This window comes from Arachis stenosperma, chromosome 6, assembly GCF_014773155.1.
Source record: "Arachis stenosperma cultivar V10309 chromosome 6, arast.V10309.gnm1.PFL2, whole genome shotgun sequence".
Taxonomy (NCBI): Eukaryota; Viridiplantae; Streptophyta; class Magnoliopsida; order Fabales; family Fabaceae; genus Arachis; species Arachis stenosperma.
In genome coordinates, this window is record NC_080382.1 from 78,756,530 (window position 1) to 78,775,433 (window position 18,904).

General features: G+C 38.8%; 1 non-coding gene across 1 annotated transcript; it reads right to left on the reverse strand.

Annotated features, from left to right (window-relative positions):
• Nucleotides 1-10,844: 10,844 nt before the first annotated feature.
• On the reverse strand, nucleotides 10,845-10,952 carry LOC130937937 (small nucleolar RNA R71). The gene has a single exon (XR_009069127.1). It is a non-coding gene; the product is annotated as a small nucleolar RNA R71 (small nucleolar RNA).
• Nucleotides 10,953-18,904: the final 7,952 nt, after the last annotated feature.

An 18,904-nucleotide genomic window follows, 5' to 3' on the forward strand; every position in this document is an offset into this window, starting at 1 on the left:
CTATGAAGTTGTGGCTAAGAAAAAGGTGATCCCTGAGGTCCCTTTCATGCTCAAAAGGAATGAGTATCCGGAGATCCGACATAAGATCCAAAGAAGAGGTTGGGAAGTTTTCACCAACCCCATTCAACAAGTCAGAATCTTAATGGTTCAAGAGTTCTATATAAACGCATGGATCACCAAGAACCATGATCAAAGTGTGAACCCAAACCCAAAGAATTGGCTCACAATTGTTTGGGGGAAATACTTAGATTTCAGTCCGAAAAATGTAAGGTTGGCATTCAACTTGCCTATGATGCAAGGAGATGCACGTCCCTACACTAGAAGGGTCAACTTTGATCAAAAGTTGGACCAAGTCCTCATGGACATATGTGTAGAAGGAGCTCACTGGAAAAGAGACTCCAAAGGCAAGCCGGTTCAATTGAGAAGGCATGACCTTAAACCCATGGCTAGAGGATGGCTAGAGTTCATCCAACGTTCCATCATTCCTACTAACAACCAATCTGAAGTGACTGTAGATCGGGTTATCATGATCCATAGCATCATGATTGGAGAGAAAGTGGAAGTTCATGAGATTATACCTTTAGAACTATACAAGGTTGCTGACAAACCTTCCACTTTAGCAAGGTTAGCCTTCCCTCATCTCATCTGTCACCTATGTAATTTAGCTGGAATTATCATAGAGAAAGACATCCTCATTGAAGAGGACAAGCCCATCGCTAAAAAGAGGATGGAGTAAATAAGAGAGCCCACCCATGGAGCTCAACAAGAGCATGAGAAAGTCCCTCATCAAGAAATCCCTGAGATGCCTCAAGGGATGCATTTTCCTCCACACAATTATTGGGAGCAACTCAACACTTCTTTGGGAGATTTGAGTTCCAATACGGAGCAACTAAGGATGGAGCACCAAGAGTACTCCATTATTCTCCATGAAATTAGAGAGGATCAAATAGCCATGAGGGAAGAACAACAAAGGCAAGGAAGAGATATAGAGGAGCTCAGGCGTTCCATTGGATCTTCAAGAGGAAGAACTAGCCGCCATCACTAAGGTAGACCCGTTCTTTAATTTCCTGTTCTTATTTTTCTGTTTTTCGATTTTATGCTTTATGTGTTATCTATGTTTGTGTCTTCACTACATGATCATTAGTGTCTAGTGTCTATGCCTTAAAGCTATGAATAATTCCATGAATCCTTCACCTCTCTTAAATGAAAAATGTGCCTAATTACAAAAGAACAAGAAGTACTTGGATTTCAAATTTTATCTTGAAATTAGTTTAATTATTTTGATGTGGTGGCAATACTTTTTGTTTTCTGAATGAATGCTTGAACAGTGCATTTTTTTATAGTGAAGTTTATGAATGTTAAAATTGTTGGCTCTTGAAAGAATGATGAACAAAGAGAAATGTTATTGATAATCTGAAAAATCATGAAATTGATTCTTGAAGCAAGAAAAAGTAGTGAATAAGAAAAAAAAAGAGCGAAAAAATGGCGAAAAAAGAAAAGAAAAGAGAGAAAGAAAGAAAAAGAAAAAGCAAGCAGAAAAAGCCAATAGCCTTTTAAACCAAAAGGCAAGGGTAAAGAGGATCCAAGGCTTTGAGCATTAATGGATAGGAGAGCCTAAAGGAATAAAATCCTGGCCTAAGTAGCTAAATCAAGCTGTCCCTAACCATGTGCTTGTGGCATGAAGGTCCAAGTGAAAAGCTTGAGACTGAGTGGTTAAAGTCGTGATCCAAAGCAAAAAGAGTATGCTTAAGAACTCTGGACACCTCTAATTGGGGACTTTAGCAAAGCTAAGTCACAATCTGAAAAGGTTCACCCATTTATGTGTCTGTGGCATTTATGTATCCGGTGGTAATACTGGAAAACAAAGTGCTTAGGGCCACGGCCAAGACTCATAAAGTAGCTGTGTTCAAGAATCAACATACTGAACTAGGAAAATCAATAACACTATCTAAATTCTGAATTCCTATAGATGCTAATCATTCTGAATTTCAAAGGATAAAGTGAGATGCCAAAACTATTCATAAGCAAAAAGCTACTAGCCCCGCTCATCTAATTGGGACTAAGTTTCACTGATATTGTGAAATTCATTGTATATTCTCTTCTTTTTATTCTATTTTGTTTTTAGTTGCTTGGGGACAAACAATAATTTAAGTTTGGTGTTGTGATGAGCAGATAATTTATATACTTTTTGGCATTGTCTTTAGGTAGTTTTTAGTAGGATCGAGCTACTTTTTAGTATATTTTTATTAGTTTTTAAGCAAAATTCACATTTCTGGACTTTACTATAAGTTTGTGTATTTTTCTGTGATTTCAAGTATTTTCTGGCTGAAATTGAGGGACCTGAGCAAAAATCTGATTCAGAGGCTGAAAAAGGACTACAGATGCTGCTGGATTCTGACCTCCCTGCACTCGAAATGGATTTTATAGAGCTACAGAAGCCCAATTAGAACTCTCTTAATTGCGTTGGAAAGTAGACATCCTGGGCTTTCCAGCAATATATAATAGTCCATAATTTTCTCGAGTTTTGATGACGCAAACTGGCGTTCAAACGCCAACTTCCTGCCCTATTCTAGTGTTAAACGCCAGAAATAGGATAAAAGCTGGAGTTAAACGCCCAAACTGGTATAAAAACTGGTGTTTAACTCCAAGAAAAGTCTCTACATATGAAAGCTTCAATACTGAGCCCAAGCACACACCAAGTGGGTCCAGAAGTGCATTTCTGCATCATTTACTTATTTTTGTAATCCTAGTAACTAGTTTAGTATAAATAGGACTTTTTACTATTGTACTGACATGGGGGGATCTGTTGGAATCTTTGGACGTTTAGTCCTTACACCTAGGTCTTGGTTATTCTAGTTCCCTCTCTGGGGCCGAAACCAATGAACACCATTATCGCTTATGTATTTTCAACGGTGGAGTTTCTACACCTCATAGATTGAGGTGTGGAGCTCTGCTGTTCCTCGACTATTAATGCAAAGTACTATTGTTCTTCTATTCAATACAAGCTTATCCTTATTCTAAGATATTCATTCGCATACAAGAACATGATGAATGTGATGATCAAGTGACACTCATCACCATTCTCACTTATGAACGCGTACTTGACAAACACCTCAGTTCTACATGAAAACAAGCTTGAATGCATATCTCTTGGGTCTCTAATCAACGATTTACATCGTTTCTCCTCTGACAATGGGGCATCTGAATCTGAGATTAGAACCTTCGTGGTATAAGCTAGAAATAATTGGCAGCATTCCTGATATCCGGAAAGTCTAAACCTTGTCTATGGTATTCCAAGTAGGATCGGGAAAGGGATGACTGTGACGAGCTTCAAACTCACGACTGTGGGGTGCAGTGACAGTGCACAAAAGGATCATTGGATCTTATTCCGACACGATCGAGAACCGAGAGCTGATTAGCCATACGGTAGCTGTGCCTGGTATTTTTCATCCTTGACGAGAAATCTGACAATTGATTAGCCGTACAGAAACCGTAGAGGACCATTTTCACTGGGAGAATGGGAGGTAGCCATTGACAGTGGTGATCCCCAACATACAACTTACCATGGATAGGAGTATGAATGATTGAATGAAGACAGTAAGAAAGCAGAGATTTAGAAGGAATAACACATCTCCATACGCTTATCTGAAATTCCCACCAATAAATTACATAATTATCTCTATCTTTATTTTATGTTTATTTATCTTTTAATTATCAAAACTCCATAACCATTTGAATCCGCCTAACTGAGATTTAAAAGATGACCATAGCTTGCTTCAAGCTGACAATCTCCGTGGGATCGACCCTTACTCACGTAAGGTATTACTTGGACGACCTAGTGCACTTGCTGGTCAGCTGCACGAAGTTGTGTATCACGATTTCGTGTACTAACCACCATAGAACATTATTTCATATTTTCAAGTTTCATTGTACAGTATGAGTCTCTAAACCTCTTACGTTAAGGTTAGGAGCTCTGCTGAGTTCTATGGATTAATAAAAGTACTACTGTTCTATTTCAATTCGTGTTTGATTCTCTCCTAAGATGTATCTTCGTTCTTCAACCTTATGAATGAGTTGAACCATCACAAGTTATCTCTATTCTACATGGGTTTTGCGTGCATCTTTCATCGAAATTCAATGAACCACTAGCTTGAGGATACATCTCTTAGACGGCTAATCCATGACTTCATTGGGGACTTCTCGAGACATCAGTTCAGCCGAGGTATGGAGAGATTAGGGTCTTTGTAGTAAAGACTAGAACCAAGGCGTAGCATTGCTTGATCTGGAAGATTCTACCTTGTCTGTGGTATTTTGACTAGGATCACCAAGGGGATGAACTGCAGGTTCACCCTCATTCAGATTGGATGCGCACTAAACCTGGTGTTCAACCTAGAGGAAGATTAGCGGCCTCTCAACCAATGTTGATCACATACAGCCTGCTATAGAAGAAATCATTCACAGCTGGAGTAGACAGTAAGAAAAGATTGATCCAGAAGAATAAAGCATCTCCGAAGCCTTAACCATCTTCTTATCATTAAATTCACAACCACTGAGTAACGTTATCTTTATTTTACTTTTATGCGCTTAAACAACTTTTCTATCCGCCTAACTAAGATTTACAAGATAGCCACTATTTGATCCAAGCCGACAATCCTCGTGGGATCAACCCTGACTTACCTCAGGTATTACTTGGACTACTTAGTGCACTTGCTGGTTCAGTTGTGCGAAGTTAAATTCTGCGCACCATTCAGCTCTAAGAATACTTTTGTTTTTAAAATATTTACTTTCAAACACTTTAAAAAATAAAGAGTGTTCTCTAATCATAAGTCTCCAATTTTGTCTCCCCAACATTGCTAAATTAAGGAGCCTTCAAGTATTTAAAGTTAAGCCCTCCTTAAGCTTTAGATCTGCAAGAGATCCTTCAGCCTACCCAATGTAATTTGCGCTCGAAGCCTTTTTGTCCCCACTAGAAATTTAGCATAGTCTTTTGAATGTCTTCAATTAGAGACTCTGGCAATTTGAAGCACCCCAAAGTATAGAAGAGGACCGCAGTTGCTAAAGCTTTTAGTAAAACTTCCTTACCTCCGAATGACAATAAAGACCGTTTCCAATGTTGAAGCTTTTGAAAAACTTTGTCTTTAATGTAATTTAAGGTTTCTTTCTTTGCTCAGTTTATAACCGTTGGAAGTCCCAAATACTTGTTTTACAACACTATGTATGGCACCTGAAGCAGTTCGGCCAATTCCTCTCGGGTAGTCATAGGTGTGTTCTTGCTAAAAAATACAAAGGACTTTTTTAAATTCACTATTTGACCGCTAATCTCCTCATACATTTTCAAAATATATAGTACCGGAGTAGGAAACTGTAGTCACACATTCTTGAATTCAAACCATCATTTATCACAGAAATCCACTTTCCGCATGACATCCCAGACAAACTTTCACTCAACTCGGTCTTACTCCTTGCTCATATCAAGCTTGAGCACTATATCAAAACTGACATGGCTCTTATTCTTTAAAAAATACATCATTTCATGAGCTATTAATATGTTATCACTAATTAATCGTTCTTTCATAAAAGCACTTTGATTATCACTGATTAATTTATTCATCATCAATTGTAATTTGTTGACTAAGATATTTGATATCACTTTATAAAAAACACTGCTTAGATTTATAGTTCAAATGAACTTCATAGAGGTCGCATTAGGGATCTTAGGAATTAAACGCATATGAGTGTGATTAAGAGCATTAAGCATTTTACCTCTCGAGAAAAAAATTTTGAACTACTTGAATAACTTCAGATTTAATAATTTTCCAGAAAAATTGAAAGAACTTTACCGTGAAGCCATCCTCTCTTGGGGCTAAATTAGGATTAATGGAAAAAACTACTAATTTGATCTCTTTCTCCAAAATAGGCCGAGTTAGCATTCGGTTTGTTCTCCTTGTCACTTTATTAGGCAAAAACTGAATGTCATCACTTGAATCTCTAGGATTATATGAAATGAACAAATCCACAAAATATGCTCATTCCACTACTGCATTTGGATCTGATACCATATTCCCCTGTCCATCCTCCAAATTATGGATTTTGTTTCTTGGGCACTTTGATTGAAATTTGGCATGAAAAAACAGTGTTCTTGCCCCCCTTCCCCTGTAAATTTAGCCATTGAACTCTCGATTTTTCTTTCCAATAGCACTCTTTTTAGACAATGAAATCCCCCAGCTCAACCTCCATACATCTGATTGCTATCCCATTTGCTTCCTATCATTTTTCTTTTTCATCCTGTAATTTTTCGTCTAATATTCTAATTTGCTTTTTTGAATTAGAAGAAGTACCTTGCTTCCATTCTACTAACTTGTATCTACAAGATTTTAATTTTTTGGCCAGTTGAAACATTGGAGACTCCACTATTTCTGTTTTCCATGCCTGTTTAATCACCATGACTGCCTCTTTATTCTCACACCATCTTTTCTGGAATCTAAATCTTCTTTTCGTCTTCCTTTCATCCCTATCTAAACATAGTAAAATAGGGGAGGGTCTGAACTAGATTCCTCCAAATGAAGAGTATAAGCCCTCGAATATTTATTCCTCCAGCCCATGAAAACCAAAGCCTTGTGTAAACCTGGAGAAATTAATAAATAATTAGTCAATAAATTAATTATTATTCAAAGAAATTAAAAAATTAAATTTTATAGTTTAAATAAGTAGAAATAAATAAAATATGAATTTTAACACTAATTTTAAAGATTTTGACCCAAAATTGGGCCGTCGGGTCAAATCGGTTGGACCGGGCCCAAACTAGGACTAAGGCCCAACATATATAACTTTATTTCAGCCACCCCCTTCCATTCATATGGATGAAACACGCTGAAGGCAGCTGGTAAGAAGAAGCAAAAACCCCAAACCCTTGTCAACTTTCATATCCACATACTTTCAATCCGGATATCCGATCGCCACACCGTTTGTGGCCACACGACCACCGCGTTGAGCTCTACAAAGCCCACTAACCAATTCGGTAAGGACATCGCAACTTCACCCTCAGTCTTTCTATCCCCTGATGAGCGGACAATTCGTACGCTTTTTGGCATTGTTTTTAGTATGTTTTTAGTATGATTTAGTTAGTTTTTAGTATATTTTTATTAGTTTTTAGTTAAAATTCACTTTTCTGAACTTTACTATGAGTTTGTGTGTTTTTCTGTGATTTCAGGTATTTTCTGGCTGAAATTGAGGGACCTGAGCAAAAATCTGATTCAGAGACTGAAAAGGACTGCAGATGCTGTTGGATTCTGACCTCCCTGCACTCGAAGTGGATTTTCTGGAGCTACAGATACCCAATTGGCGCGCTCTCAACGGCGTTGGAAAGTAGACATCCTGGGCTTTCCAGCAATATATGATAGTCCATACTTTGCCCAAGATTTGATGGCCCAAACCGGCGTTCAAAGTCACCTTCAGAAATTCCAGCGTTAAACACCGGAACTGGCACCAAAGTGGGAGTTAAACGCCCAAACTGGCACAAAAGCTGGCGTTTAACTCCAAGAAGAGTCTCTACACGAAAATGCTTCATTGCTCAGCCCAAGCACACACCAAGTGGGCCCGGAAATGGATTTTTATGTCATTTACTCATCTCTATAAACCTTAGGCTACTAGTTCTCTATAAGTAGGACCTTTTACTATTGTATTTTGATATCTGGGTAGCTATCTTTGTTCTTATGCTATCTGAGATCATTGGGAGGCTGGCCTCACGGCCATGCCTAGACCTTGTTCTTATGTATTTTCAACGGTGGAGTTTCTACACACCATAGATTAAGGTGTGGAGCTCTGCTGTACCTCGAGTATTAATGCAATTACTATTGTTCTTCTATTCAATTCCGCTTGTTCTTGTTCTAAGATATCACTTGTTCTTCAACTTGATGAATGTGATGATCCGTGACACTCATCATCATTCTCACCTATGAACGTGTGCCTGACAACCACCTCCGTTCTACCTTAGATTGGGTGAATATCTCTTGGATTCCTGATACACGATGCATGGTTGATCGCCTGACAACCGAGTGCTCGCCTGACAACCGAGCCAGCCATTCCGTGAGATCAGAGTCTTCGTGGTATAGGCAAGAACTGATGGCGGCATTCAAGAGAATCCGGAAGGTCTAACCTTGTCTGTGGTATTCTGAGTAGGATTCAATGATTGAATGACTGTGACGTGCTTCAAACTCCTGAGGGCGGGACGTTAGTGACAGACGCAAAAGAATCAATGGATTCTATTCCGACCTGATCGAGAACCGACAGATGGATAGCCGTGCCGTGACAGGGTGCGTTGAACATTTCCACTGAGAGGATGGGAGGTAGCCACTGACAACGGTGAAACCCTTGCATAAGCTTGCCATGGAAAGGAGTAAGAAGGATTGGATGAAGACAGTAGGAAAGCAGAGAGACGGAAGGGACACAGCATCTTCATGCGCTTATCTGAAATTCCCACCAATGAATTGCATAAGTATCTCTATCTTTATCTTTATGTTTTATTCATATATCATTCATAACCATTTGAGTCTGCCTAACTAAGATTTACAAGGTGACCATAGCTTGCTTCATACCAACAATCTCCGTGGGATTGACCCTTACTCGCGTAAGGTTTATTACTTGGACGACCCAGTGCACTTGCTGGTTAGTTGTGCGGAGTTGTGATGAAGAGTTGAGATTGCAATGAGCGTACCATGTTGATGGCGCCATTGATGATCACAATTTCGTGCACCAAGTTTTGGCGCCGTTGCCGGGGATTGTTTCGAGTATGGACAACTGACGGTTCATCTTGTTGCTTAGATTAGGTATTATTTTTCTTCAGAGTTCTTAAGAATGAATTCTAGTGTTTCAAGGTGATGTTCTTATCATCACCAAAGCTGATTGATTATCATCAATTTAGCTCTTGAATGCAATGTCCTGCTGAAGCTTGGCTAGCCATGTCTAATTTCTTTAGACTAAAGCTTTAGACTAACATTGCATGATTCCTGGAATTCTCATTAAGAATTTTGATATCTTTATTTTCTTCTTCCACTTAATTTTTGAAAAATCCAAAAAAAAATAAATAAATCATAAAATCCAAAAATATTTCTTGTTTGAGTCTAGAGTCTCATCTTAAGTTTAGTGTCAATTGCATGTTTCTGTTCTTATTGCATTCATGCATGTGTCTTCATTGATCTTCAAGTTGTTCTTGATGATTTCCTTGCTCTGATCTTTAAATTCTCTTGACTTGAGTGTTTTGTTGTTTCTCATGTGCATTCTCATGTTGTTAGTGTCCGTAGTATACAAACTGCTAAGTTTGGTGTCTTGCATGCATTGTTATTTGATCTTAGTTGCATTTTGATTATTCCTTACTATTAAAAATCCAAAAATATTTTTAATTCGTGTCTTTTCAAGTCAATAATACAGAGAATTGAAGATTCAAAACATACAGCAGAGGAATTACACAGAAAAAGCTGGGCGTTCAAAACGCCCAGTGAAGAAGGCAGACTGGCGTTTAAACGCCAGCCAGGGTACCTGGTTGGGCATTTAACTCCCAAAAAGGTAGTGCATTGGGCGTTAAACGCCAGAATGTGCACCATTCTGGGCGTTTAACGCCAGGATGGCACAAGAGGGAAGATTTTGTTTTCAAAATCAATTTTTTTTCAAGTTTTCAAAGTTTTTCAAAATCAAATCTTTTTCAAATCATATCTTATCAATCAAACCTTTTTCAAAATCAATTTCTTTCCTTTTTCAAAGATACTTGCTAACAATTAATGATTTGATTGAACATTTTAAGTATGTTGCCTTTTCTGTTGAGAAAGGTTTAATGTTTGAATCATATCTTTTCTTGTTAGCCAAGTTATTAATTTTAAAATCAAATCTTTTTAAAATTGTTTTCAAATCATATCTTTTCAATCATATCTTTTTAAAAGCATGATTTTTCAAACATATCTTTTTAATCACATCTTTTTCAAAAATAGTTTTCAATCATATTTTTTTTCAAAATCTTTTTCAAAAATCACTTGATTTCTTTCCCACTTTTAGTTTTCGAAAATTATCAATCAATTTTTCAAAATGTTTTTAAAATCTTTTTAACTTAATTTTCGAAAAATCTCTTCCCCTCTTCTCACATCCTTCTATTTATGGAGTACCACTCCTCCTCAATGCACAATTCGAACTCTATCTCACTAAGTTCGAATTCTCTACTTCTTCCTTCTATTTTTCTTTTCCTCTGACACCTCAAGGAATCTCTATACTGTGACATAGAGGATTCCATATTTTCTTGTTCTCTTCTCTTTCATATGAGCAGGAACAAAGACAAAGGCATTCTTGTTGAAGCTGACCCTGAACCTGAAAGGACCTTGAAGCGAAAGCTAAGAGAAGCTAAGGCACAACTCTCTGTAGAGGACCTAACAGAAATCTTCAAAGAAGAAGAACCCATGGCAGCCGAAAATAACAACAATGCCAACAATGCAAGGAAGGTGCTGGGTGACTTTACTGCACCTACTCCCGACTTCTATGGGAGAAGCATCTCTATCCCTGCCATTGGAGCAAACAACTTTGAGCTTAAGCCTCAATTAGTTTCTCTAATGCAACAGAATTGCAAGTTCCATGGACTTCCATTGGAAGATCCTCATCAGTTCTTAGCTGAATTCTTGCAAATCTGTGACACTGTCAAGACTAATGGGGTTGACCCTGAGGTCTACAGACTTATGCTATTCCCTTTTGCTGTAAGAGACAGAGCTAGGACATGGTTGGACTCACAACCTAAAGAAAGCCTGGACTCATGGGAAAAGCTAGTCAATGCCTTCTTGGCAAAGTTCTTTCCACCTCAAAAATTGAGTAAGCTTAGAGTGGAAGTCCAAACCTTCAGACAGAAGGAAGGAGAATCCCTCTATGAAGCTTGGGAAAGATACAAACAATTGATCAGAAAATGTCCTTCTGACATGCTTTCTGAATGGAGCATCATAGGTATTTTCTATGATGGTCTCTCTGAACTATCCAAGATGTCTTTGGATAGCTCTGCTGGAGGATCTCTTCATCTGAAGAAGACGCCTACAGAAGCTCAAGAACTAATTGAAATGGTTGCAAATAACCAATTCATGTACACTTCTGAAAGGAATCCTGTGAACAATGGGACAAATCAGAAGAAAGGAGTTCTTGAGATTGATACTCTGAATGCCATTCTGGCTCAGAACAAGATATTGACTCAACAAGTCAATTTGATTTCTCAAAGTCTGTCTGGAATGCAAAATGCACCAAGCAGTACTAAGGATGCTTCATCTGAAGAAGAAGCTTATGATCCTGAGAACCCTTCAATGGAAGAGGTGAATTACCTAGGAGAACCCTATGGAAACACCTATAATTCTTCATGGAGAAATCATCCAAATTTCTCATGGAAGGATCAACAGAGACCTCAACAAGGTTTCAACAACAATAATAGTGGAAGAAACAGGTTTAGCAATGGCAAGCCTTTTCCATCATCTTCTCAGCAACAGACAGAGAATTCTAAGCAGAACAACTCTGACTTAGCAACCATGGTCTCTGATCTAATCAAAACCACTCAAAGTTTCATGACTGAAACAAGGTCCTCCATTAGGAATTTGGAGGCACAAGTGGGACAGCTGAGCAAGAAAATTACTGAACTCCCTCCTAGTACTCTTCCAAGCAATACAGAAGAAAATCCAAAAGGAGAGTGCAAGGCCATCAACATGGCCGAATTTGGAGAGGAAGGAGAGGAAGTGAACGCCACTGAGGAAGACCTCAATGGGCGTGCACTAGCCTCCAATGAGTTCCCTAATGAGGAACCATGGGAATCTGAGGCTCAAAATAAGACCATAGAGATTCCACTGGACTTACTTCTGCCATTCATGAGCTCTGATGAGTATTCTTCCTCTGAAGAGGATGAGTATGTCACTGAAGAGCAAGTTGCTAAATACCTTGGAGCAATCATGAAGATAAATGACAAGTTATTTGGAAATGAGACTTGGGAGAACAAACCTCATTTGCTCACCAAAGAACTGGATGACTTGTCTAGGCAGAAATTACCTCAAAAGAGACAAGATCCTGGGAAGTTTTCACTACCTTGTACCATAGGCACCATGACCTTCAAGAAGGCTCTGTGTGACTTAGGGTCAAGTGTAAACCTCATGCCTCTTTCTGTAATGGAAAAGCTAGGGATCTTTGAGGTACAAGCTGCAAGAATCTCACTAGAGATGGCAGACAACTCAAGAAAACAAGCTTATGGACTTGTAGAGGATGTTTTGGTGAAGATTGAAGATCATTACATCCCTGCTAATTTTATAGTCCTAGAGACTGGGAAGTGCATGGATGAATCCATCATCCTTGGCAGACCCTTCCTTGCCACAGCAAAGGCTGTGATTGATGTTGATAGAGGTGAACTGATCATTCAAGTGAATGAAGAATCCTTTGTGTTTAAGGCTCAAGGATATCCCTCTGTCACCATGGAGAGGAAGCATGAAGAGCTTCTCTCAAAACAAAGTCAAACAGAGCCCCCACAGTCAACTTCTAAGTTTGGTGTTGGGAGGCCACAACCAAACTCTAAGTTTAGTGTTGAACCCCCACTTTCAAACTCTAAGTTTGGTGTTGGGAGGTTCCAACATTGCTCTGAGTATCTGTGAGGCTCCATGAGGGCCCTCTGTCAAGCTACTGACATTAAAGAAGCGCTTGTTGGGAGGCAACCCAATGTTATATTTTATCTATTTTCTTTTGTTATTTTATGTTTTCTGTAGGTTGATGATCATGAGAAGTCACAAAATCAATTGAAAAAGCAAAAATAGAATGAAAAACAGGAAGAAAAATAGCACACCCTGGAGGAAGAACCTACTGGCGTTTAAACGCCAGTAAGGCTAGCAGATGGGCGTTTAACGCCCAATCTGGCACCATTCTGGGCGTTTAACGCCAGAAAGGGGCACCAGACTGGCGTTAAACGCCAGGAAAGGGCAAGAACCTGGCGTTAAATGCCAGAAATGGGCACCAGCCCGGCGTTTAACGCCAGAATTGGCTCAAAACGCATTTTTGCATGCCATTTGGTGCAGGGATGACTTTTCCTTGACACCTCAGGATCTGTGGACCCCACAGGATCCCCACCAACCCCACCACCCTCTCTCTTCTTCACCCATTCACCAATCACCTCAATACCTCTTCCCCAAAAACCCTTCACCTATCAAATCCCATCTTTCTCTTCACCACTCACATCCATCCTTCATAAAACCCCACCTACCTCACCATTCAAATTCAAACCACTTTCCCTCCCAAACCCACCCATAATGACCGAACCCTACCCCTCCCCTCACCCCTATATAAACCCTTCTTCACTTCTTCATTTTCACACACCCTAAACACTACTTCTTCCCCCCTTTGGCCGAAACATAAGCCTCCTCCATCTCCTCCATTTTCTTCTTCTTCTACTCTCTTCTTTCTTCTTTTGCTCGAGGATGAGCAAACCTTTTAAGTTTGGTGTGGTAAAAGCATTGCTTTTTGTTTTTCCATAACCATTTATGGCATCCAAGGCCGGAGAAACCTCTAGAAAGAGGAAAGGGAAGGCAAAAGCTTCCACCTCCGAGTCATGGGAGATGGAGAAATTCATCTCAAGGGTGCATCAAGACCACTTCTATGAAGTCGTGGCCTTGAAGAAGGTGATCCCCGAGGTCCCTTTCAAACTCAAAAAGGGTCAACTTTGATCAAAGGTTGGACCAAGTCCTCATAAACATTTATGAAGAGGGCACTCAATGGAAGAGAAACTCAAGAGGGAAGCCGGTTCAACTGAGAAGGCATGACCACAAGCCCATCACTAAGAAAAGGATGGAGCAAACAAGAGACCCCTCTCATCATGAGATCCCTGAGATGCCTCAAGAGATGCACTTTCCTCCACAAGACTATTGGGAGCAAATTAACACCTCCCTAGGAGAATTGAGTTCCAACATGGGACAACTAAGGGTGGAGCACCAAGATCATTCCATTCTCCTCCATGAAATTAGAGAAGATCAAAGAATCATGAGAGAGGAGCAACAAAGGCAAGAAAGAGACATTGAGAAGCTCAAGCACTCCATAAGATCTTCAAAAGGAAGAACAAGCCGCCATCACTAAGGTGGACCCGTTCTTTAATCTCCTTGTTCTTTATTTTCCTGTTTTTCGAATTTTCATGCTTATGTTTGTCCATGTTTGTGTCTTATGATCATTAGTGTCTTAGTGTCTATGCCTTAAAGTTATGAATGTCCTATGAATCCATCACCTTTCTTAAATGAAAAATGTTTTAATCACAAAAGAACAAGAAGTATAGGATTTCGAATTCATCTTTAAAACTAGCTTAATTAGTTTGATGTGGTGGCAATACTTTTTGTTTTCTGAATGTATGCTTGAACAGTGCATGTGTCTTTTGAATTTGTGGTTCATGAATGTTGGCTCTTGAAAGAATGATGAAAAAGGAGACATGTTACTGAGGATCTGAAAATCATAAAAAAATGATTCTTGAAGCAAGAAAAAGCAGTGAATACAAAAAAAAAAAGAGAAGGAAAAAACGAAAAAGAAAAAAAAAGGGAGAAAGAAAAAGAAAAGAAAAAGCAAGAAATAAAGTTATGATCCAAGGCAAAAAGAGTGTGCTTAAGAACCCTGGACACCTCTAATTGGGGACTCTAGCAAAGCTGAGTCACAATCTGAAAAGGTTCACCCAATTATGTGTCTGTGGCATGTATGTATTCGGTGGTAATACTGGAAGACAGAGTGCTTTGGGCCACTGCCAAGACTCATAAAGTAGCTGTGTTCAAGAATCATCATACTTAACTAGGAGAATCAATAACACTATCTGGATTCTGAGTTCCTAAAGAAGCCAATCATTCTGAATTTCAAAGGATAAAGTGAGATGCCAAAACTGTTCGGAGGCAAAAAGCTACTAGTCCCGCTCATCTAATTTGGAGCTAAGTTTCATTGATAATTTGGAGTCTATAGTATATTCTCTTCTTTTTATCTTGTTTGATTTTCAGTTGCTTGGGGACAAGCAACAATTTAAGTTTGGTGTGTGATGAGCGGACAATTTGTACGCTTTTTGGCATTGTTTTTAGTATGTTTTTAGTATGATTTAGTTAGTTTTTAGTATATTTTTATTAGTTTTTAGTTAAAATTCACTTTTCTGGACTTTACTATGAGTTTGTGTGTTTTTCTGTGATTTCAGGTATTTTCTGGCTGAAATTGAGGGACCTGAGCAAAAATCTGATTCAGAGACTGAAAAGGACTGCAGATGCTGTTGGATTCTGACCTCCCTGCACTCGAAGTGGATTTTCTGGAGCTACAGATACCCAATTGGCGCGCTCTCAACGGCGTTGGAAAGTAGACATCCTGGGCTTTCCAGCAATATATGATAGTCCATACTTTGCCCAAGATTTGATGGCCCAAACCGGCGTTCAAAGTCACCTTCAGAAATTCCAGCGTTAAACACCGGAACTGGCACCAAAGTGGGAGTTAAACGCCCAAACTGGCACAAAAGCTGGCGTTTAACTCCAAGAAGAGTCTCTACACGAAAATGCTTCATTGCTCAGCCCAAGCACACACCAAGTGGGCCCGGAAATGGATTTTTATGTCATTTACTCATCTCTATAAACCTTAGGCTACTAGTTCTCTATAAGTAGGACCTTTTACTATTGTATTTTGATATCTGGGTAGCTATCTTTGTTCTTATGCTATCTGAGATCATTGGGAGGCTGGCCTCATGGCCATGCCTAGACCTTGTTCTTATGTATTTTCAACGGTGGAGTTTCTACACACCATAGATTAAGGTGTGGAGCTCTGCTGTACCTCGAGTATTAATGCAATTACTATTGTTCTTCTATTCAATTCCGCTTGTTCTTGTTCTAAGATATCACTTGTTCTTCAACTTGATGAATGTGATGATCCGTGACACTCATCATCATTCTCACCTATGAACGTGTGCCTGACAACCACCTCCGTTCTACCTTAGATTGGGTGAATATCTCTTGGATTCCTGATACACGATGCATGGTTGATCGCCTGACAACCGAGTGCTCGCCTGACAACCGAGCCAGCCATTCCATGAGATTAGAGTCTTCGTGGTATAGGCAAGAACTGATGGCGGCATTCAAGAGAATCCGGAAGGTCTAACCTTGTCTGTGGTATTCTGAGTAGGATTCAATGATTGAATGACTGTGACGTGCTTCAAACTCCTGAGGGCGGGGCGTTAGTGACAGACGCAAAAGAATCAATGGATTCTATTCCGGCCTGATCGAGAACCGACAGATGGATAGCCATGCCGTGACAGGGTGCGTTGAACATTTCCACTGAGAGGATGGGAGGTAGCCACTGACAACGGTGAAACCCTTGCATAAGCTTGCCATGGAAAGGAGTAAGAAGGATTGGATGAAGACAGTAGGAAAGCAGAGAGACGGAAGGGACACAGCATCTTCATGCGCTTATCTGAAATTCCCACCAATGAATTGCATAAGTATCTCTATCTTTATCTTTATGTTTTATTCATATATCATTCATAACCATTTGAGTCTGCCTAACTAAGATTTACAAGGTGACCATAGCTTGCTTCATACCAACAATCTCCGTGGGATCGACCCTTACTCGCGTAAGGTTTATTACTTGGACGACCCAGTGCACTTGCTGGTTAGTTGTGCGGAGTTGTGATGAAGAGTTGAGATTGCAATGAGCGTACCATGTTGATGGCGCCATTGATGATCACAATTTCGTGCACCATCCCCCAATTTCAAATTTTGGGTATTTGGATATTGAGATTTGTGATGTTTTGGTGTTTTAGGATCAAACTAGCTTGAGAAAATAATTGGATTTTGTTCCATTGTTGCTTGAGGAAGGTAAAAACCCTTAAACGCTTTTGTCGATTATTGAATTAGTAAGCTTTGATGTTGATTATAGCAATATAATATGGAAATAGATTGAATTATGATGATTTGAAGTCCTATTGGTGGTTGAACTTGTGGATTTGAAACCTTGGAAGCTGGAAACTAGTTTTAGTGTGATTTTGGTGAAGTGAAAGCTTAAGGAAATGATGAAATTGAGGTGTCTTCGGCTTAGGGAGAAATCAGCCAAGGTATGGAACTTGGTTTCTCGTAGATAATATATAATGTTGTAATACCATCACTACCAGAATGTCACGCTTCTAGCTACACCACTCTAATAACAGGAAGTATTACGACTACTTTATATACTTAATATTAAAATAGGAGCCTTTCACTCGACACCGTATCGCTGATTTCTTTGAAAACCAAAATAAATACTTCATCTTAAAAAACCAAACAAGCATAGATTCATATACAAGACTTCTTACATGAATAGCTTATAATGTAATATACATATAAAACATACAACTCCTATCCCTCTTTTAAAATACAATATTGATGCCGGTTGACCCAAAATTGGGCTGTCGGGTCAAATCGGTTGGACCGGGCCCAAACTAGGACTAAGGGCCAACATATATAACTTCATTTCAGCCACCCCCTTCCATTCATATGGATGAAACACGCAGAAGGCAGCTGGGAAGAAGAAGCAAAAACCCCAAACCCTTGTCAAATTTCATATCCACATACTTTCAATCCGGATATCCGATCGCCGCACCGTTTGTGACTACACGACCACCGCGTTGAGCTCTACAAAGCCAACTAACTAATTCGGTAAGGACATCGCAACTTCACCCTCAGTCTTTCTTTCCCCCAATTTTAAATTTTGGGTATTTGGATATTGAGATTTGTGATGTTTTGGTGTTTTATGATCAAACTAACTTGAGAAAATAATTGGTTTTTGTTCCATTGATGCTTGAGGAAGGTAAGAACCCTTAAACCCTTTTGTCGATTATTGAATTAGTAAGCTTTGATGTTGATTATAGTAATATAATATGGAAATAAATTGAATTATGTTGATTTGAAGTCCTATTGGTGGTTCAACTTGTGGATTTGAAACCTTGGAAGCTGGAAACTAGTTTTAGTGTGATTTTGGTGAAGTGAAAGCTTAAGGAAATGATGAAATTGAGGTGTCTTTGGCTTGGGGAGAAATCAGCCAAGGTATGAAACTTGGTTTCTCGTAGATAATATATAATGTTGTGATACCATCACTACCAGAATGTCACGCTTCCAGCTACACTACTCTAATTACAGGAAGTATTACGACTACTTTATATACTTAATATTAAAATATGAGCCTTTCACTCGACACCGTATTGCTGATTTCTTTGAAAACCGAAAATAAATACTTCATCTTAAAAAACCAAATAAGCATAGATTCATATACAAGACTTCTTACATAAATAGCTTATAATGTAATATATATATAAAACATACAACTCCTATCCCTCTTTTAAAATACAATATTGATAGCGAGGGAAAAATAAATAATAATTAAACTAATATAACAACAAAATCGTATAATCAAAATTGCGATTAGACTCTTCGTAAGCCTCTTCATTCGTCTCCTGAAAAAAATAAAGTTGTAGGGGGGTGAGAACCTAACCACATGGTCTCACCACAGAGTTTCAGAATTGTTATAAGAAGATATTTAATGAGAAAATTGTTTTCAAGCTCAATGATTATCGTTGTCTTATGAATCCTTTGAAAACTGGTGGTTTAACCTTCTAAAATTTAAATCCATTTTAAAAGAAACCAATTAATTATCTAGAAATCTAAACTCACTTTTCAAATAAAATAATCTTAAAAGTTTCCTAACAGTATAAATGACTAATCTGTTCCAAACATAGGTTCATTAAGTCTATACTAAACCAGCTTGATTTTTCATACTTTTCTAAACCTTCAATCAGAAACGAGTCACAAACCCCAGCTCAAGCAACTCAAACAATTCAACAACCAAATCATCATCTCATCATTAATACCTAACCTAAAGGTACCACAACAGCAACAAA